The 21,162-nt window shown below is 32.5% G+C and overlaps 1 long non-coding RNA gene across 1 annotated transcript; it reads right to left on the bottom strand.

Moving 5' to 3' along the window:
• Window positions 1-16,655: 16,655 nt before the first annotated feature.
• Window positions 16,656-17,930, bottom strand: LOC126884841 (uncharacterized). The gene is made up of 2 exons (XR_007698158.1): window positions 17,581-17,930; window positions 16,656-17,459 (listed from the first exon to the last, which is right to left on the bottom strand). It is a non-coding gene; the product is annotated as an uncharacterized LOC126884841 (long non-coding RNA).
• Window positions 17,931-21,162: the final 3,232 nt, after the last annotated feature.

Below are 21,162 nucleotides of genomic sequence, written 5' to 3' on the forward strand. Positions count from 1 at the left end.
TTCATTTAATGCAACAAAAGTTTTTTCTCTTGGAGTTTTCATCAGGTAAAAATGTTGCCTCATTCATATCACAGCTTGAAGAGATAAAAAATAAGCTAAAGCAAGCTGGTGAAGAGCTGTCCGATAAAATGATCATGACAAAAATACTTATGGCATTGCCAGAGGAATATAAGCATTTTCGGTCCGCATGGGAATCCATACCATCTGATAAACAAACCCTAGATGAACTTACATCAAGACTACTTATCGAAGAAGAAAGAAGTAAGTCAGCACAGGGCAGCACAGCATTGGCGATGAAAAGTGATACAAGCAGAGAATTTAAAGGGCAAAAGAAAACCAGGTTAAAGTGCCATTTTTGTGGCAGAGGTGGCCATATTGCGAAAAATTGCTTTTTCAAGAAGAAAGAGAGAGATAATAATAGCCAGAAAGACATAAAAGTATGCAGTCAATGTAAAAGACGAGGACACAACTTACAAGAGTGTTGGTTTAATAAAAATAAAAATGAAAAACAACAGACAAGCAGAGAAGAAAATAAAATTGACAGTAATGCATTCATGGTATATACTGGGAGTAAGAAAAATAAAAATGAATGGTGCTTGGACACAGGAGCTAGCGAACATATGTGCTGGAATCAAGATCTGTTTGAAGAATTGATAGAGATAAGCTATAAAAAACAAGTAAAAGTCGGAAATGGAGAAAAATTACCAGTTAAAGGTATTGGAAAAATAACTCTATGGGCATTTAATGGTAAGAAATTTATAAAGTCAACCCTGTCAGATGTATTATTTGTGCCAGATTTAAAATTTAATTTATTCTCAGCTGGATGTGCCTTAGATAAAGGTTGTAAGATGTTTTCAAACAATGAAAAATGTGAATTTTATAATGACAAAGGAGAAATAAGAGCATTGGCAACACGGGATAACAAATTATACAAAATGTTATTCTCACAAGAACAAAACACTGAAACCTTTGCAAATATTTTAATTTCGGAACGCACCCCTAACGAAAACTTGTCTGACGGTCAAGTTCAAGAAAACAGCTGTTTAGTAGATGTATTTTTATCAGAGTGTAATTCTGCAAAAACAACAGAAAGTTTGAGAGTTTGGCACTGCAGACTAGCACATCAAAATACTACATATGTGAGAAACTTTTTAAGGCAAAATAACATTGATTTTATAGACGAAAAATTCGTGTGTGAACAGTGTTTAACAGGTAAACAACACAGAATACCATTCAAGTTAAGTGAATCAAGAGCAAGTGAGCCATTACAATTAGTGCATACAGACGTATGTGGCCCTATGGAAGAAGAGTCTTTAGGGGGAAATAGGTATTTCCTGTTGTTAAAGGATGACTATACAAATTATAGGTACGCGTATTTCATGAAAAATAAATCAGAAGTTAAGAAACACCTTAAAAATTTTATATCATTAGCCGAGAGAGAGACAGGCTACAAGATGAAAACTTTACGATCAGATGACGGTTTAGAGTTTATGAACCAAGAAATAAAGGAGATGCTTGACTATCAAGGCATAAAACATCAGAGATCAGTAGTGTATACGCCTCAGCAGAACGGTAGGGCTGAGAGGGAAAATAGAACCCTAGTTGAATCAGCCCGAACTATGATACAAGGGCAAAAGTTGAATAAAAACTTGTGGGCAGAGGCCATACATACAGCAGTGTATGTTTTAAACCGAACAGGCCCTAGTAGCATAAAAAATGTGACACCTTATGAATTATGGTACAAAAAGAAAGTCAATAATATTTCTACACTCAAGAGTTTTGGTTCTAGAGTATCAGTGCATGTCCCAAAAGAGAAGAGATTAAAATGGGATGCAAAAAATATGTTTGGTTTCTTTATTGGCTACAGTGAGGATGTAAAAGGTTACAAAATATTTGTCCCAGACAAAAATAAAGTTGAAATTCATCGAGATGTCATATTTTTGCCCGAGAAAACCATAGAAATAAAAAATGGGGAGACAGACATGAATAAAAACATACAGATGATATGTGAGGAGATAAAGTCAGAAGAAGATGACAGTGAAGCAGAAGAACCTCAAAATAATAGAGAAGAAAGCAGTGAGAGTGACCTCGAAACTGATAGCAGTATTGAAGATGTGAATGAAATAGAGCAGGAGCATGGATATGACCTGAGAAGACATATAAAAAGACCCTCAAGATATGATGATTATGTTCTGGATGATGACGAAATGAGTTTGTTGACTTTTAGTGATGATGAAGAACCCCAGACGTATGATGATGCAGTGGCCAGTAGTGAGTGTAAAAATTGGAAGAAAGCTATGCAATCAGAAATAAATGCGTTGCTAGAAAATGAAACATGGGAGTTTGTGCAAAGTAGTGATGGTCAAAAAGTCATTGAGTGCAAGTGGGTGTTCAAGAAAAAGAAAAATGAAAATGGTAAAGTAGTGAAATATAAAGCTCGTTTGGTAGCTAGAGGTTTTCAACAAATTGGTATGTGTTTTAATGATATTTATAGTCCAGTAGCAAAATTACCATCAATAAGGATTTTCTTAGCCATGTGTAATACTTTTGATATGAAAATTCATCAAGTAGATGTTTGTAGTGCATTTCTAAATGGGGATATCAAAGAAAATGTTTTTATTTCACTCCCAAAGGGATTTAAAGAAAAAGAGGGCACTATTTGCAAATTAAGAAAATCCTTATATGGTTTGAAAAGTTCACCTAAAAATTGGAATGACAAATTTCATAATTTGATGCAAAATTTGAGTTTTTCAAGATCTGAATATGAATATTGTCTTTATATTAAAGTAAATGAAAAAGGTAGGATATACATTTTGCTGTATGTTGATGATTTGCTGTTGGCAGGTACAAATGATCAAGAAGTTGAGAAAATAAAATACATTTTAAACAAAAACTTCAAAATGAACGACTTAGGTCAAATAAAACATTTTTTGGGTATGTGCATAACTCAAAATTTGTCTGAAGGCAAAATAAAAATTAATCAAACTGTTTACTTAAAAAATGTTTTGAAGAAATTTGACATGTCAAGCTGCAAGCCATCAACAACACCAATGGATAATAATTTTCACCACGATTTTCTCAAATGAGAAAAATCTGAGAGCATAGAGATAGAAAAGAAATGTAGAGTTGCTATAGGATGTTTGATGTATGCAATGTTATGCTCAAGACCAGATTTGTGTATAGCTATAGGTATATTAAGCAGGTATCAAACATGTGCAAGTAACGATTTGTGGGTAGCAATAAAAAGAGTATTGAGATATATTCAAAGCACAGTTACTATGAGTTTGATATACTATAAACATAAATATAAACAGGAAAATTTGATAGTAGGGTACTCAGATTCAGATTGGGCAGGTGACCGTACTGATAGAAAATCTACATCAGGATATGTATTCAAAGTTTTTAATTGCACGGTGTCATGGGCATCACGGAAACAGTCTACAGTCAGTTTGTCCTCTACTGAAGCTGAATATGTTGCACTAAGTGTATGTGTGAGTGAAGCATGTTGGCTAAGATACTTAATGTATGATTTAAAAATAAAACCTGATTATGTAGCGGTTCTAATTCATGCAGACAATCAAAGCGCTATAAGGGTTAGTAGAAATCCGGAATTTCATAAAAGACTAAAACATGTTGATATTAGATTTCATTTTGTACGAGATAAAATTAAGGAAAATATTGTTGTATTAAAATATCTTAATACAAGTGACCAACAGGCTGACATATGTACAAAACCATTAGGTTTAACTCTGTTTAAAAAAATTTAGAGAGTTGCTAGGTTTAGAATAAAAAAAATTAATTTAGATCTAGGAGATTTACCGTTGAGGGGGGGTGTTGAATACCCAGTAAAAATAAGCAACGGCAAATCTAGGGGATTTTTGTTATTGTATGATGTAGTTGGAAACAATGTTATATAAGTGTCAGATGTCAACTAGATGTAAAAACATGTGTCAAAAAGAAAAATAAATGTTGATTTTGATGTTTAAGTTATTTGTAGAATTATTGAGTTTTCTTTTAAAATAAAACTGACTAGAAGTACTTCGGTGTTTAATTAACATCCACGCAATTCTGCAAAACATCATTTTCCTTGAGTTGATGCTTTTCAATTTCGCCACCAGGCGTCGCCCACTTTGCGGTTCCTCGTCAATATCGATGCACCCTAGTTCACATTGAGGAAAAACCGTATAAGTGTGAAATTTGTTTTAAGCAATTTAGTGAAGCAGGTCATTTCAAAAAGCATTTTGAGAACACACTCTGGAGAATAACCTTACAATTCAGTCGCTATTGTATAAAGGGGAATAAGTCCACATCAGTACGAATTGAAAATAATATATACATTTTGTTATACTTCGACGAATCAATGAGTCTAAAAGGGAAATTTGTATCTCCCACCACACTCGAAATATCGCAGGATAAAATTTATATTGAGCGTATAAGGGGCACTCGTCCGGGACTTGTTACCTTTATACAATAATTCTTGTGGCGCCACTATCCTTTTTGTCATTTTATTTACAATGTTGTTTATTTTATTACTTTGGTTAGCAGTAACAAGTGCGTGTATTAGTAGTTTTATTCATAAATATTAATATTTGTAGTATTTAACTTGAAATTACATTTGACATTTCACACATATGAGAAATGTCTTAAATAACTTCATGCAGCATATGATTTTAACCTGTAAACAAGTATGACTAGCTTTAAGGGGCAATTCGACATGAAAAAATAATGACCGCGTATGTTCGGAAATGCTTTGTTTCCAATACAGGTGTTGCAAAATTTTTCTTGAAACCTGATGATTTACAATTGATCCCAAAAACTTTTTTCAGTGCACTCATGTGAAACTTTCACATGCGTGCCTTAAAATTGTACTTTTAACACTTATATAATAAATAACTATTAAAGCTGTGTTTCTTTTTATCTTTTAAATCATTTTGCCATTAAACCATTTGCCTTTAAACCATTTTTAATTATAAAATAATTACATATCGAGTTATTTTATTTTTTAAATTTTAATAATTATAAAAATTTGTACATTTTGTAATGTATTTTTAAAACAAAAAATCATTTAAATAATTTTGTAACAATTTGTATTATTATTTAAGAATATAATAATTACATTTTTGTTTTGTAGTAAGTGTTTCTTAAGAATATTAATGTATACAGGGTGTCCAGAAACTCTACCGACAAACGAAAACAGGAGATTCCTCAGGTAAATTTAAGATAATTTAACCCAATTCACTTAGTCCGAAAATGGGACTAGAGCTTAAGGGAACTAGAGATTAAGGGAACTATAGAGCTCTTTGAAGATGGCGTCTTGTAATTAGTTTTTCTTAAATACCTCCAGAACGCTTCTATTTAAAAAAACAAAAATTGGTACGCGTATTTATCTTCAAGATATAAATCTAATCCATACATTGCAAATTTCTAGTACCGATCATAGGCGTCCGTTTTGGGTAGGGCAACGGTTATTTTATCGCATAACTTTTTTATCTTTAACTTTTATGCATTTCTGACACTGGATTATTAAATTGTGAAGTATTCTAGTACTAAAAGGTACTCTTGTTTTAAATCGGTAGGACACACCGTTTTCTAGAAAAATCAATTTGAAAATTTTTCACTTTCTGAATTACAAAAAAAAATTTCAAAAAAAAACTGTTTAGAAAGACGAAAACTGGTACATTTATTTATATTCCAGAGATAAATCGATTTCATTAATTGCGAATTTCTAGTACTGGTCATAGGCGTCCGTTTTGGGTAGGTCAACAGTTATTTTATAGCATAATGTTTTTGTCTTGAATTTTCGAGCATTTTTGACACTAGATTATTAAATTATGAGGTATTCGAGTACTAAAAGTTACTCTTACTTTATGTTGGTAAAATACTTCGTTTTTTGTTGAAAAGTTATTTCAATTTTTTTTCAAATTCCAAAAACGAAAAACGTTCAAATCGATTTTTCTAGAAAACGGTGCATCCTACCGACTTAAAGCAAGAGTACCTTTTAGTACTAGAATACCTCACAATTTAATAATCCGGTGTCAAAAATGCATAAAAGTTAAGGACAAAAAAGTTATACGATAAAATACCCGTTGCTCTACCCAAAACGGACGCCTATGACCGGTACTAGAAATTTGCAATCGATGGAATCGATTCATCTCTGAAAAGTAAATATGCATACCAATTTTCGTTTTTCTAAATAGAAGCCTTCTGGAGGTATTTAAGAAAAACTAATTTCATGACGCCATCTTCAAAGAGCTCTAGCTCCCTTCAGAAGCATTTTCGAACTAGGTGAATTGGGTTAAATTGTCTTAAAATTATCTGAGGAATCTCCTGTCTTCGTTTGTCGGTAGAGTTTCTGGACACCCTGTATGTAGTTTTAAAATATTGTATTGCAAATTTCATTATTAAATGGTTATTATTTGTGAAGTATTCTTTTTCTTTTTTTCACACCCTTATGTATGTAAGAAAACTAAGGGACTTTCTGAAAGTCCAATCTAAATAGTCATAGTTAAAGAGGGGCGGCATAATTGGAATTGCACGCGGGGGCGACCAAACTGTTAGCGGCGGCTCTGACCGCTACATAAAAAGGGTAATCAATTGGAATGTAGAAACTATGGGGGAAAAACCCAATACAGCATACAAAATATTTTCCAGTATCTTATAATGATCGCCTAAGTGCATATTCCGAGGAGCTTATCTTGGCCAATATCAAAGTGGTTTTAGGCCTGGTCGATCAACAACAAACCAGATCTTTGTGCTAGGGCAAATGATCTATCATTTAAAATCGAACGAGTAGGTGCAAGTGCAAGCGAGACAATTTCTACGTAGCATGCATGTATTAGTCACGGGAAACACTATGTGTTTATAGCTTTGTTTAACAATAAAAAAATAAATTTTTAGCAATGCAAATAATCAAAACCGATATAATTGACTTACACTTTCAAATGCTGTCAGCAGAATTGCTATTTTCTTTTTTAATCAAAAGTTATTCGGGTTCAAAAATTTCAATTTTTCGATTTTTTGAAAGTTCAACCGCGTTTATCTCGATAACTATGCATCCTACGAAAAAACTTGTAGGAACATTTTTTGCTTAGAATGACCTAAAAAATACAAAAAAATGTTTTGTTTTGTGAGAAATCGCTGTTATCTAATTCCTCAAGTTCTTTGTTTATAACAATCTTATCGACATCCGGATCAACTGTTACCCAAAAAATTCGTGTTCTACGGGTCAAAATACATACAAAAATCTTGGGTAAGTCCATCTGAATAAAGGAGGCCGTTGTACCCCTCCTGGCGACAGGACTATAGTAGTTTATGCTATGATTAAAGTTATTCGACCAATAAACTGACATTTTACTAACGTTAAATAAGAATTATTTTATTTATTTATCAAAAAAATACTTACAGTCCCTGGCCAAATTATTAGACGCACTATAAGATTTTATAAAAAAATGTTAGTTATGAGGCGATACTACGTAGGTTTTTTGTATGTACCAGACACAATGTATGTTGTTTGATTGTCCATTTAATTGTCTATATTTTATCACAAATAAAACAACATTATTATTGAACAAATATGTATTTATTGACTCTTGAAGGAAAACAAAAATAACGACAATTAAATGTTATTTTGTTGAGCCGCCTTTAGACACTATTAGAGCTTTAATTCTACAGGTATCGTAGTACAGGTTTGCAGTGATAGTATGCCGCGCATAATTAAAGCTCTAATAGTGGCTAAAGGTGGCTCAACAAAATATTTAACATTTAATTGTCGTTATTTTTGTTTTTTTCAAGAGTCGATAAATACATATTTTTAAATTAATAATGATGATTAGTTTGTGATAAAAACTAGACAATTAAATGGACAACAAAATAATAGATATACATTGTGTGGTACATACAAAAAACCTATTTAGTATCACCTCATAATTACTTTTTTTTGGGTAAAACTCTTTGAATAAATTGGTAAGTCCCACATAACAATGATGTTCGCATCATGTTCTAAGCATATACTACCAACATTCGTCGGAGTATATTCTTTTTAGTATATGTGTAGTACAAGCATAGCATCTACCTTAAAAAACATTCTAAATTTCATGTTCTTTGCATATACTTCAAAGTATATTCTCGTACCGAATATACTAAGTATATTCGTGTACGTAGGATCTCGGAATATTCGTAAAAGTTTATTCTTAGAATATACCTTTATCGAATATTCTTAACACATACTTATAAGTAGATACTTTTAAAATATCTTAAAAATAATTTGTATGTATAGGAAGTATAATATTAGCCTTATAGATTATCAACTTCTTTATTTTTTAGAATACATAATTAATAAAATTTATGTATGTAGGTAGTATTGGACGAATTTCATTTCAAAATTGTTGTAGGGTAAAAAAGTTTAAACATTAATTGTATTAACGTTTACATAGATACTATTAAAAATTCGTTTTCATAATTGAAATGAGTCGTCGCTGGGCCATCGAGGTGTAAACATCGTTAAAGCGCTCCGAAAAACCGGTGATTAAGAATTCTAATTATCTTATCAACAACAATAAAAAAAAACCCATTAGCAATAAGTGAGAAAAACAAAACAATATGTTCCCTTCGGGGAATCTTATTGGGTTCAGAAATGGACAACCAGTTTATCAACAACAAAACATACAGAGTGATCCAATAAATTTACAAATACCACAAGCAACCAATAACCAACTACAGTGGCAGCCAACAATGATGAAGCAACCAGAAAATGCAATGAACATGAATATGCCAACTATGCAACAACAGTATCATACAACTCCTATACAGACAGTAAATACCAACCAGTTCAGCTCTCAACCAGTTCAGCAGCAAATGCCGACATCAAGTAAAAATAGTGCAAATATCGAAGACAGAGAAACTCACTATATGACATCAACCAGTGAAGATGAAGAAGAAAATCAGACAAACAGTAAAAACGCTTGGCAAGTCATGGGAAGCAATAAAAGAAAGAAAATACATAACAACAAACCAAATCCAAGCGAAATTGAAACAGGTAACCGATTCCAACCGCTGTCGAAAGAAACAGAAGAAAATATTGGAAACGTCGAAACCAACAAAATACCAAAACCTCCACCAATATTTGTACACGGGGTACAGGATTTCAAAGAGATGACAAAGCAATTAGAGGAAATAGCCAAAAAAGAAGAATACCAGACAAAAAGTTTAATAAACAACGTTGTCAAAATAAATTGTGAAACACCAGAAATATACCGAAAATTGGTTAAGGAGTTCAAGGAAAAAAATATATACCATCACACGTACCAACTAAAAGAAGAACGAGCCTACAGAATCGTGATCAGATACTTACATCACTCAACCAATACTGATGACATAAAAAGTGAGCTATCTCAGTTAGGGCACAAAGTGAGAAACATAGTTAATGTAAAACAACAAAAAACCAAAGAACCACTTAATCTCTTCTTTGTAGATTTAGAACCCGCGCAAAACAACAAAGATGTCTATAATATAACAGGCCTACAGAACAGAGTAGTACACATAGAACCTCCACGAACTCAAAAAAACAGTATAATACAGTGCATGAGATGCCAACAATATGGACATTCCAAATCATATTGTAATAAACCATACGTCTGTGTAAAATGCGGAGGCTCACACAATACCACCACGTGCAAAAAGTCAAAGGAGACGCCAGCCATATGTGCGTTATGCAATGGAGGCCACCCAGCCAATTACAAGGGATGTGATCACTATAAGAAACTTACCAAAGGAAGCAATAAAAACAATGGAGAGCATCAAAACCCATCAGCAATCTACACAAATGATATATACACAAGAAACACACAACAACTATCCAATCCACTGCCCCAGGGCATGAGCTATGCTGAAGTAACTAAACGCAACCAAACAGAAGATACAACCACTGTGTTAAACAAGTTTTTGGAAGAATTCAAGAATCTATTCAACCAACTAATCCAACAAAATAGCATGGTCCTCAACATGCTTACCATGCTTATGAACAAAATGAAATAAATGGCTAAGTTTCTTCGAATAGCCCAATGGAATGCCAACGGCCTTCCAAGCCATACAGAAGAAGTGAAAATATTTCTAGACATAAATAAAATTGACATATTTTTAATTAGTGAAACACACTTCACAAACAGAACTTATTTTAACATACCTAAATATAAACTATATCATACTGAGCATCCTGACGGCACAGCCCACGGAGGTACAGCAATACTCATCAAAGAAAATATTAAACATCATGAACTACTGAAGTACAAAGAAGAACACATACAAGCAACGACAGTAAGCGTTGAAGCACTTCCATATAATGTCAACGTAACAGCTGTGTACTGCCCTCCTCGCCATAATCTAAAACGAGAACACTATGAAGAATTTTTCCAAACTTTAGGACCAAAATTCATTGCTGGGGGAGATTACAACAGCAAGCATACCTTGTGGGGGTCACGACTTATAACAACAAAAGGCAGAGAACTGGCACATGTTATACAAAATAAGAATTACTCATTTATCTCAACGGGAACACCAACATACTGGCCGACCGATCCCAACAAAAAACCAGATTTATTGGACTTCTTCATAACAAACGGTATAGGTATAACTTATACAGATATAACACCAAGCTATGACCTAACTACTGACCATAGCCCAATAATAGCAACGGTAAGTACAACAGTTATCACTAAAAAACCAAAACTCCACCTGCACAACAATAAAACAAACTGGGACACTTACCGACAAATAATTCACGATACTATCGAAATAACAACGAGGCTGAAAAAACCGGAAGAAATAGAAGAGGACTATAACAAATTTATAAACATACTACAGTATGCAGCTAAATCAGCTACCCCACAAAGTAGTCCCAACAGAAACATAAGTAATATACCTTTAGAAATAAAAAAACTGGTAGCTGAAAAAAGAAAGGCCAGATCTGCATGGCAACGAACACACACACCAGACAGCAGAACAAGATACAATCGCATCAGCAACAAATTAAAATCAAAGCTGCAAGAAGTCAAAAATGAGTCATTTACGAATTATATCACCAATCTTTCAAGACAAGACAACTCTATATGGAAGCCCATAAAAAGTAAGAGAAAGCCAATAACAGCATTACCTCCAATACGTAAAAATTCAACACCACCAGGACCATGGGCAAAAAGTGATAAAGAAAAGGCTGACCTATTTGCCGAGTATTTAGCAGAAGTTTTTACTCCACTAAATGACGACCAAGTACCAGAAGCGAACCAAATATTAGAAGAACCACTACAGATACAGGACCGAATAAAACTATTTACTCCAAAAGAAATTAGAGACGTAATTGCCACCCTAAACCCAAAGAAGGCACCAGGCGAAGATCTGATAACCGCAAAAATGTTAAAAGAAATACCCAAAAAGGGCATAGTTAAACTACTGCACATATTCAATGCAATACTTAGATGTGACTACTGGCCCAAAGCACTCAAAATTGGACAAATAATTATGATACCAAAGCCTGGCAAAAACCCTCTAGATGTCTCATCATATAGGCCTATCAGCTTATTACCAACAATCTCCAAGTTGCTTGAAAGACTTATCCTAAACAGAATAAATGCAGAAATAAATCCACAAAATTGGATCCCAGATCATCAGTTCGGATTTCGACAAAGCCATTCAACGATACAACAATGCCATCGCATAGTCAACGCCATTAACCAGTCACTTGAAAATCAGCAGTACTGCACAGCAGCCTTTATAGACATCAGTCAGGCTTTTGACAAAGTCTGGCATCCAGGCTTGTTATGCAAAATAAAAAGAATTCTTCCAGCAAGTTACTACAACCTACTGAGAGCCTACCTACACGAACGGCAGTTTAAAGTAAAAGTTAATGAAGAAGTCTCGGAATACAAGCCTATTCACTCTGGCGTACCTCAAGGGAGCATACTAGGACCATTATTGTACATACTATATACATATGACTTGCCTACAAATGATAAAACAACCATCGGGACATTTGCAGACGACACTGCTATTTTTGCCAAGCATGACGATCCTATTGCAGCAACACAAAATCTCCAAGAGCATCTAAACTCACTTGAAATATGGCTGAAGAAGTGGAAGTTTAAGGTAAACGAAACAAAATCATCCCATATAACATTCACTCTCCGGACTGGAACCTGCCCACCAGTAACCATCAATCAAATAAAAATACCACAAAGTAATCAAGTCAAATATCTAGGGCTACACTTTGACAATAAACTCAACTGGAAACACCATATAACAAAGAAAAGAATGCAACTTGACCTAAAAACCAAAGAACTTTACTGGCTCATTGGAAGAAATTCCCATCTTTCAATAGAAAACAAATTGCTAATATATAAAGCAGTGATAAAGCCAATCTGGACTTATGGCATTGAACTGTGGGGCTGTGCTAGCAAATCCAATACTGTGATTATCCAGAGAGCGCAATCCAAGATACTTCGAGCAATAGTTAATGCACCATGGTATGTATCAAACCAAACTCTACACACAGATCTAAAAATTCCATATGTAACCGAAGTCATCCGAGAAAACAACAGAAAACACCACAACAAACTAGAAGACCATCCTAATCCACTACTTCATCCACTACTGCAACCTGTCCACAATAGAAGACTAAGAAGAAGCTGGCCCTCCGACCTAAGAGGTAACTGAGGAAACATCGCTGGATGTTTACCTCTCCACGTCACCACATTTACAATAATTTAATTTAATGTAAGACCAACAAATTGACTTATAGATGTTTGTTTTATATCTGATTGTCAATAAAGGGAGATAATAAAAAAAAAAAAAATAATTGAAATGACTTTACCATTTCGAGTTTATCATGAATCATTAGTATTTTTACATCCTTGGAATTTGAATTTAGGTACATTCAATTCAATAGGCCATTTCGCAGAACCAAAACGTGCCAAACTGCACAACCAAAGCAACCAAAGGCTTTGGCGTTGCCAACCGTCGAGTAAGCTTTTTCCGTCAACTTACCTTAAAAATTCCCACTTTTATAAAAAAAAACTTCCCCTGTTTACAAAATCTGAGAAGATATGTTGAATTATTTTCAAATATTTTGATTTTTTCTTAATATTTTACAATTTGGACTGGAACAATAATTCCCTTTTGAGTTAACTTTTTCCGTTTATCACCTTTTATGTTGAAAATTCCCGCAAAAAGGGAAATTTCTCTCCGTTTGGCAACACTGACCACCGATTTTGTTATTCCACAATACATTCATAACCCCCCCCCCCCCCAACAGGTAGAGCTAAAGTTCTTATGGAAATCCAACGTTGCCAGTTGATCTTGAGAAAACTGTCATCTGTCATTAGTGTCATTTATGAAAAGTGATTTATTTTTTATTTTTTGCTTGTCTTGTTTTCTGTTTTGTTGCCCTTGCCAGTGTATTTTATTTTAGTTGCTTTTTGAGTTTTTTTATTAAGGGTTTAGGCGCAAAATTTCGGCTCCAATGCTTTTTAAATGCATTAATTTTTTGCGAATACTGAGAAAACTAATAAATATTGTTGAAAAATTTTAAACACAGAATGAAAGATTACATTATTACCGAGGGCTGAAAGTCCCTTAGAATAAATAAATTTTTTTAATGAGATAGGTATTTAAAATTAAAAATCACACATTTTCTGTTTTTTTTTTCACAACTGTAACTTATTAAAATAAACATTATGGAAGTTTTCAGGGACTTTCGGCCCTCGGTAATAACGTAATCTTTCATTCTGCCCTTAAATTTTTCGAAAATACTTATTAGTTTTCTCAGAATTAAAAAAAATTAATGCATTTAAAAAGCATTAGAGACGAAATTTTGCCCCTACGCCCTTGATGGCATAGACATTAGTCATTCAGTCAGTTGTAATAACAAATATACAATCCTATCCTTAATACAATACAGTAATAATAATCCCATACTATACTGATACAATAAAGGACAGTAAAATGGATATCGGATAAGATGTACATTTAGGATAAAAAAAGGATTCAAATCTAAACTGAAATCATAAAAAATTTCATGCTCGCATACAAATCTTATGGAAATGTGCATGTGTCTGACAAGAAATCTATAATTTATATTTTTGTTGTGAGCCCGTAGCCAGCAGACTGGATATTGAATGGTGCATGTATATTAAGTTTGATTAAATTTTTATAGAGGCAGTTTAAATGCTGTTAAAACTTAGTGCCTACATTCAAAGAAGATATGCTCAAGATCACCCTGTTTCCTGCAATGTTTGCAATTATCGTCTTCAATTACATTTATTTTAAATAAATGAGTTACCTATATTGCTTTTTGAGTTATATTTCAGTTATTAAGAGTAACTAGGTTTTTTATATAAAAAAATTTAGATGAAGTCTAAGACGAAGATGAAATTTAGGATGAAGTCTCTGACAATATTAGAATAGCTCGCTTTGGAAAGAAAAATAAAAATGGGCACCATCCATTTAAAGTGTTCTTATCTTCAACTGAAAATGTTCAGACAGCAGACATGCAGTTCTTAAACAGAAACACATTGACCATGCTAAAACCATCTTTATCAGCATTGATCAGACCCCTAATAAAGGGAAGGTACTTGAATCTGTATATAAAATTTGAGCTTTTGTCTCCTCAGGAAGCAGGGGACAGAACCTGTCGATACGGTATTATAATATCCCAAAGGTAATTCAAAAAACCTCTAAGCCACAATGACTTGGGCAAGCTCTCCATTTTTATTGAAAATGGTAGAGGACTTCGGACTAAATTGACAACTCTGACTCTAAATGTTTCTAACAGCTACTTTGATGTGATCATATTTACTGAAACATGGTTAACACCTGATACAAGCTATGCTGAAATTGGTTTATTTAATTACGATATCTACAGCATCTAGCGATGCTGAAATTGGTTTATTTAATTACGATATCTACACACAAGACCTGACACAAGAATCCATTAATTTCGACAGTGGAGGTGGTGTGTTAATAGCTGTTAAACAAGTTTTATCCCATCAGATGTTTCTGCTGGACAGGTGTTTGTTCAAATGAACAACAAAAATCATATTGACACCAAATGAGGATGCTATAATGGTAGATAGACTTTTTTATAAAAAATGAATGCATTGAGAAGAAAATTGAATTAATAAGACTTGCTTCAGCAAGTGTAAACATTGAAAGAACTATACAATGGCTAAAATCTTTAAAAATCAAAGTACAAGTTACTTTATTCCTATTAAATAGTTTCCTTATATGAACTGATATAAATATTATTTGAGGTATTGTTAATCTTTTTATAACAATACTTAATAATGATAAAAATTAATTTATGTGTACAGTAGAACCCTGATTGTCCGTGCTCCTCGGGGTCAGATGTGGCATGGATAATTGAAATTTATTTCTTATATAATAATATAATACATATATACGTATATACATACATATGTACCTACCATAAAAAGATAATAGAAAAAATGAATCTTTCATTACGAGTCTTCTTCTTGGCTTACAGAGTTTCCGTCATAGATAAATAATATATAGTATTACCAGATAGATAGGCAACTCACTGTAAAAATTTGGTTCCTTACGCCATTTGCGAGCGATGTGTTAACTAATCACCATTTGGCGGGAAATTCAAATGGACAAGCATTAATTTTATCCGTTTAGCGCCTCTTGCGGGCAATTTCTCGTTACTAATTAAAATATCTTGTTATTTTACAAGAAATAATCTCACCTATATTATTAAAATAAAATACCAAAACTTACTAAGCTTGTTAAAGTATTTTATTTAAATAATATCTAAGTAATACTCATAAATTATTCGGAATTCTCAAGTTGCAAAATATGTTATTTTTGCTGTCAAATTTAGTAAGGAAAAGGGATATAAAAAAGATACAAAAAAAAGACAACTTTTTTCTAAATATAGGTACGTGTATTTATTCGTTGTTTCAGATAAAACAGTTATAAACTAATTACTATTTACCTATGCATTTTCTAACTTTTCTATGATTTGTACACAACAATAATAAACCATGTTTATTTCTTTTAATTTTCTTTTAACACAACACCAAAGTTCTTTCGCAACTAAAACAAAACTACACACTACACTTTATAAACGAAGGATAAGGAACCAACTGAAATTACTAAGAATAAATCGTTACAGATAATACAATAAAAACTGTAAACTAATAGAAAATTATTTGTACTTGCACTAACTCTAGCTGTCATTACTTTTGAAGAATTGACAATAATTTTGACATCATCAATCGTCGAGTTAAGCCTCGTTTGATTATTTTATTTGTGACATCTCAGGTATGGTGTTTTAACATAAATGATTGGTTAAAGTCTTCGTGAGCGAGAAAGGCGGTCGTTTCTCTTTATTTAGCTGAGCGGTGTGGAAGTGGTGGGGGAAATTCCCCAATTTTTCCATATGAGATTCCGGGGCATGGTTTCCGTCGAGTGAATTAAGGTGACGCTATTTTGATAAAACCTCAAAAATGCAACTTCAGTATTAGAAAACCATAGCACGGATAATCAGGGTTCTACTGTATATATTATCTGAATTCACAGATGATATGAGTGTAGTCAAGTGTGAATATTCTTTTCAAGTAAAAGTACCTATAAGAAATAAAACAATCTTTTAAAACAAGTTTTTTACTTATATAATTGGAATAAAACTGATAATACATTATAAAAATATACCTCTACCAAAATTTTTAACATTTCTTGTATAAAATCTACATCAAATGGTACTTTAATAAGAAGTGTGGACTTATCAAATGGACAAAACACTACAAAATAACATATTTGTAGTCCTGTAAGTAGCAATTGCACCTGTCCATAAATACATATGATTTTTCTTTAACATAATATTGTTTTCCCTCAATTATGCATAAATATTTAAGGTCACGTAAAATTGATTGCACAGATTTTGTTTTACCTGCCAGAGGACAGTTTATTTCTAGACATTTTCCGGAAACAATTCCATTGACACTGCCAGTCATACTTAGAGTTATTTTTTCATACATATTTAAAGCAACTGATTCATAATTTTTTCCCACGGAAGGGTACAGTATTTTCTTTAAAATTGGAATTATACAATTGGTTGACTTTAAGTGGCCAACTTAGGCTTTTATTTTTATCATAAGTAAATAAATGGCAATAAATTGTCCCAGTTACTTGCAGTCACGTCAGCTTTTTTCATGCTTCTCCAGTTTGGTTTAGCATAGCTAAAGATATTTCAACAGAGTTACTGCAGCTTACTTCAACATTATTTGAGTAAAATAGAGCTAAATCATAATTTAGTACAATATCAGTAGCCCATTTATCAGCAGATTGGTAGGACTTTATTGTTGACTATGTTGTATTATTGTTTTTTAAATTATCCCCACTGTTGTTTGATGTCTGTGGTGCTTAATTTTTTCAAATTTTCCATGGTATGCCTGTAAGCAATAAAAAAGAATTATAAACAAAGTTGCAGCGAAATGGTTCTTTTATCAAACCATTATGTAATCACTTATCGAAAAATATATAGTAATGTGCCAATTATATGTTTGCATTTACCTGAATTTCCAGCTTTACATGTACAATTACATAGGTACAAACATTTTTAATATCAATCATTTCAATTTACAATTATAATGGTTTTTGGTGGGGTTGTCCTTTCAAATTGCTCGTTTGAAGGCACAATCACTGCGGTTTTCCCACTAGATGATAATATTTCACAAGTAATAATACGGTTGGAATCTAAAATTGCTTTCCTTTCTACTAACTACTAAGGTTGTTTTTCTTTTAATAAATGTGTTTAAAATATCCTTATCCTATCAAAAGTTGTCAACAACATAACCAAACATAACAAAGATCATCAGACAATGACAATTGACAGTAATTGATAGACGTCTCTTCTCATATTTGAAGATGTGGCAACAATGGATTTCCATAAGAACTTTAGCTCTTCCTCCCCCATCATATTCTAACCATTTCTATTCTTACCTGAATGGATCAGGGAGGGATAGGAAAAAACCGTAAAATATGAAAAAGAAAACAGGCATTATTTCATTATTTGTATCATTTATGGATCTATGCAGTGTTAAGTTTAAGGATGAAGGCGAATGATGTAGTACTAGGACTAAAGAACATACATAATCTGTTTATTTTGTTTGCGGTGCTTCAAAATACATATAATCTATTTTGATAACTCAATATTACTTAAATAGGTAAGTACATATATAAGTATTATATAAATTTTAGTTACTTATTATGCATAGTTTAGTTTAGCTAAATATTATATAATGATTTATATAAATAACTAAAATTTATAAATATGTACTTACTTTTTAAGTAATATTGTATTCTCATTTGCAATTAAAATATGTAAATAGATATTTGGTAGAACCAGTAGAACCTAAGATGAGATTAGGTGATGCTGAAAACATACTTCTAAGCAATACAGCACTTGATAGCACTTTCTTAGAATATTCTTAAAAATATAATATTCTTCCCATACAAAGATGTGCGGTAGTACGTTCTTAGTATATAAATAGAAGGTTTATAGCACTTCCTTGGAATATTCTAAAAAGTACCTTCTTGGTATAAACTAAAAAGATGTGCGGTAGTATGTTCTAAGTATACACATAGAAGGTTTATAGCACGTCCTTGGAATGTTCTAAAAAGAACATTCTTGGTATATACTGAAAAGAAGTGCGGTAGTACATTCTAAGTATATACATAGAACGTTTAAGTACTGTAATGTAGTATATACTCAGTATCTGCTCTGCACATTCGCAATGGTAATTACGCACATTCTCAGTATATACTTTTTCTGAAAAGTATGTTCTATGAATCTACTAAGAACATGAAATTGTTATGTGGGGTTAATCTCGCTGTAAATATTTGTAAGAAAGTAAATTCGCCAGTTTAACTTTATATTATCAAAATTATATTAAAAAAAAAATACAACTATAAACGTCTAATAAATTTTATTTGATGAACATCTATTCATTGATTTATTTGTTGTTGGTGAAACCGGACCTTAATGATGTAACTCTAAATAAAAGTAACAACATTAAACACAAAATACTGCAAAAAGAAAGATAAATGTGTCACTTTCCTTGAGCACATACGCAGATTGTTTTGTTTTGAATAAAGTAATCCGTCGTAACTCGACAAACGATGCTTTATACACATCTTAGGTCCGGTTTCACCAACAACAAATAAATCAATGAATAGCTATTCATCGAATAAAATTTATTAGACATTTATATTTCGCTCACCCGGAAGAAAAGTGACATAACTCAAAAAATGTATAAATCGAGTTTCTTGTTAAATTGACTCCAAATATCCTATACTTTTATCAGGAAAAATGTCACAAAGATATTTACTTCCAACCTCGAAAGATGGCGGTAGTGTCATTCTTTTGATGGTAAAATGAATACTTTTATTCCGCAACAATGACACTTTTCAGTTATGCTCTGACATTCGACGTGAATTTATCGTTATTTAACATAAAAACCGTTGTATTTCGAGAAGTGTCCTAGATATTTTTCGTTAATTTTAACAAAAATGGCCAATATTTTAACCGAAAAGTGACATAACTCAAAATTCTGATCTTTTTTCTTTGTTAAATCAGATATCATAGTTTTTTTGGTTTTGCCTCTTACAATTAGAAACATTCACTTATCCACATTCTTCGTTTTTAATTTATAAATTTTAACAGTTACCATTTAAAATTTGTAGTTAAATTAAGATCTAAAAAATATATTTTTGTCTCCCCTGAAAAACGTGTTTTCTTTTTTTGAGTTGGGACACTGTTCTTCGGGATGAGCGATTTATATTTTGTTTTAATATAATTTTGCTAATTTAAAGTTAAACTGGCGAATTTACTTTCTTATAAATATTTACAGCGAGATTAACTTGCCAATTTATTCGAAGAGTAAGTGTTAATTTGATAAATAAGTAAAATAAGTCTTATTTGATGTTAGTAAAATGGAGAAATGCCAGTTTATTGATCGAATAAAATTCATAGAATTATTTGTCGTTGGTGAAACCGGCCATTAGATGGACAAATGCTTTGCACAAGTCGATATGTGACACAGTATGTGTTCGGTGCGTCGTTGATTTTAGATAATCGTATGACACTATTAGTGTCATCTAACGATAAATATTTGACCCATAGACGTATGGTGGTTTCTCCTTATCTGGACCATCTCAGATAGTTAGGGGTTGGTTACCCCCTACTATAAGGGTTGATGAAGTAAACACTACTTACGGTATATTCATTTATTCACAATTCGGAGTAACTACGGTAAAGAGTTGGTGGCTAATGAATGTTCACCCTCTCGGGTCTCAAATATCAATCATGAATCTTTACGCAATGAATTTAGAATCCCCTGTCTGTTTTGTATATTTATAAAAGTGAAAGTGTTTGTATTATAAATGCCGAATCAGCTTGATTATAAATAAAGAATATTTGCCACTGAAAGCTGACCTTGCAGTATCGATAACTGATACACTTGTGTAGTAATATGGGTCAATCATGTGTATGCAAAACAAAGCGTATTTGTTTACCAAGGACATTTAAATATTAAAAGAAATTGTCTTGCTCTTAATAAGATGCTTACTAACAGATGCTGTGAATCACAATACAGACGTGACACTTTGTGGGATACGAGTTTATAGTTTTATTAAACTGTTGGTGCAATAAAACCGATTTTAAAATTTTTTTGAGCGAAGGTTCGATATGTCCTTTATTTATGCATCAATATTATACAGTGATGAGCGCACTAATAACCGGCAAAATAACGCAAAAGATGGAAAACAAATTAAATTGTGAGATAAAAAGAGATGAACCTAGTGGAGGTGTTAAATTTAGCGATAGTAACTTATAGATTGACATTATATTGTTTCCCACCTTTAGACATACCGGACGAGTTTGAGAAATGCCACTGTCACAGTTTTAGTTGACATACTCCTCTGATACGTCTAAAGGTGGGAAACAATCAATATGTTACTATCGCTAAATTTAACAACTCTACTAGTTGCATTTCTTTTTATCTCGCAATTTAAATGTTTTCCATCTTTTGTGCTATTTTGCTGGTTATTAGCGCGCCCATCACTGTACACATATCAATATACTAGTCAGCACAG

This window comes from Diabrotica virgifera, chromosome 1 (genome assembly GCF_917563875.1).
Source record: "Diabrotica virgifera virgifera chromosome 1, PGI_DIABVI_V3a".
Classification (NCBI taxonomy): domain Eukaryota; kingdom Metazoa; phylum Arthropoda; class Insecta; order Coleoptera; family Chrysomelidae; genus Diabrotica; species Diabrotica virgifera.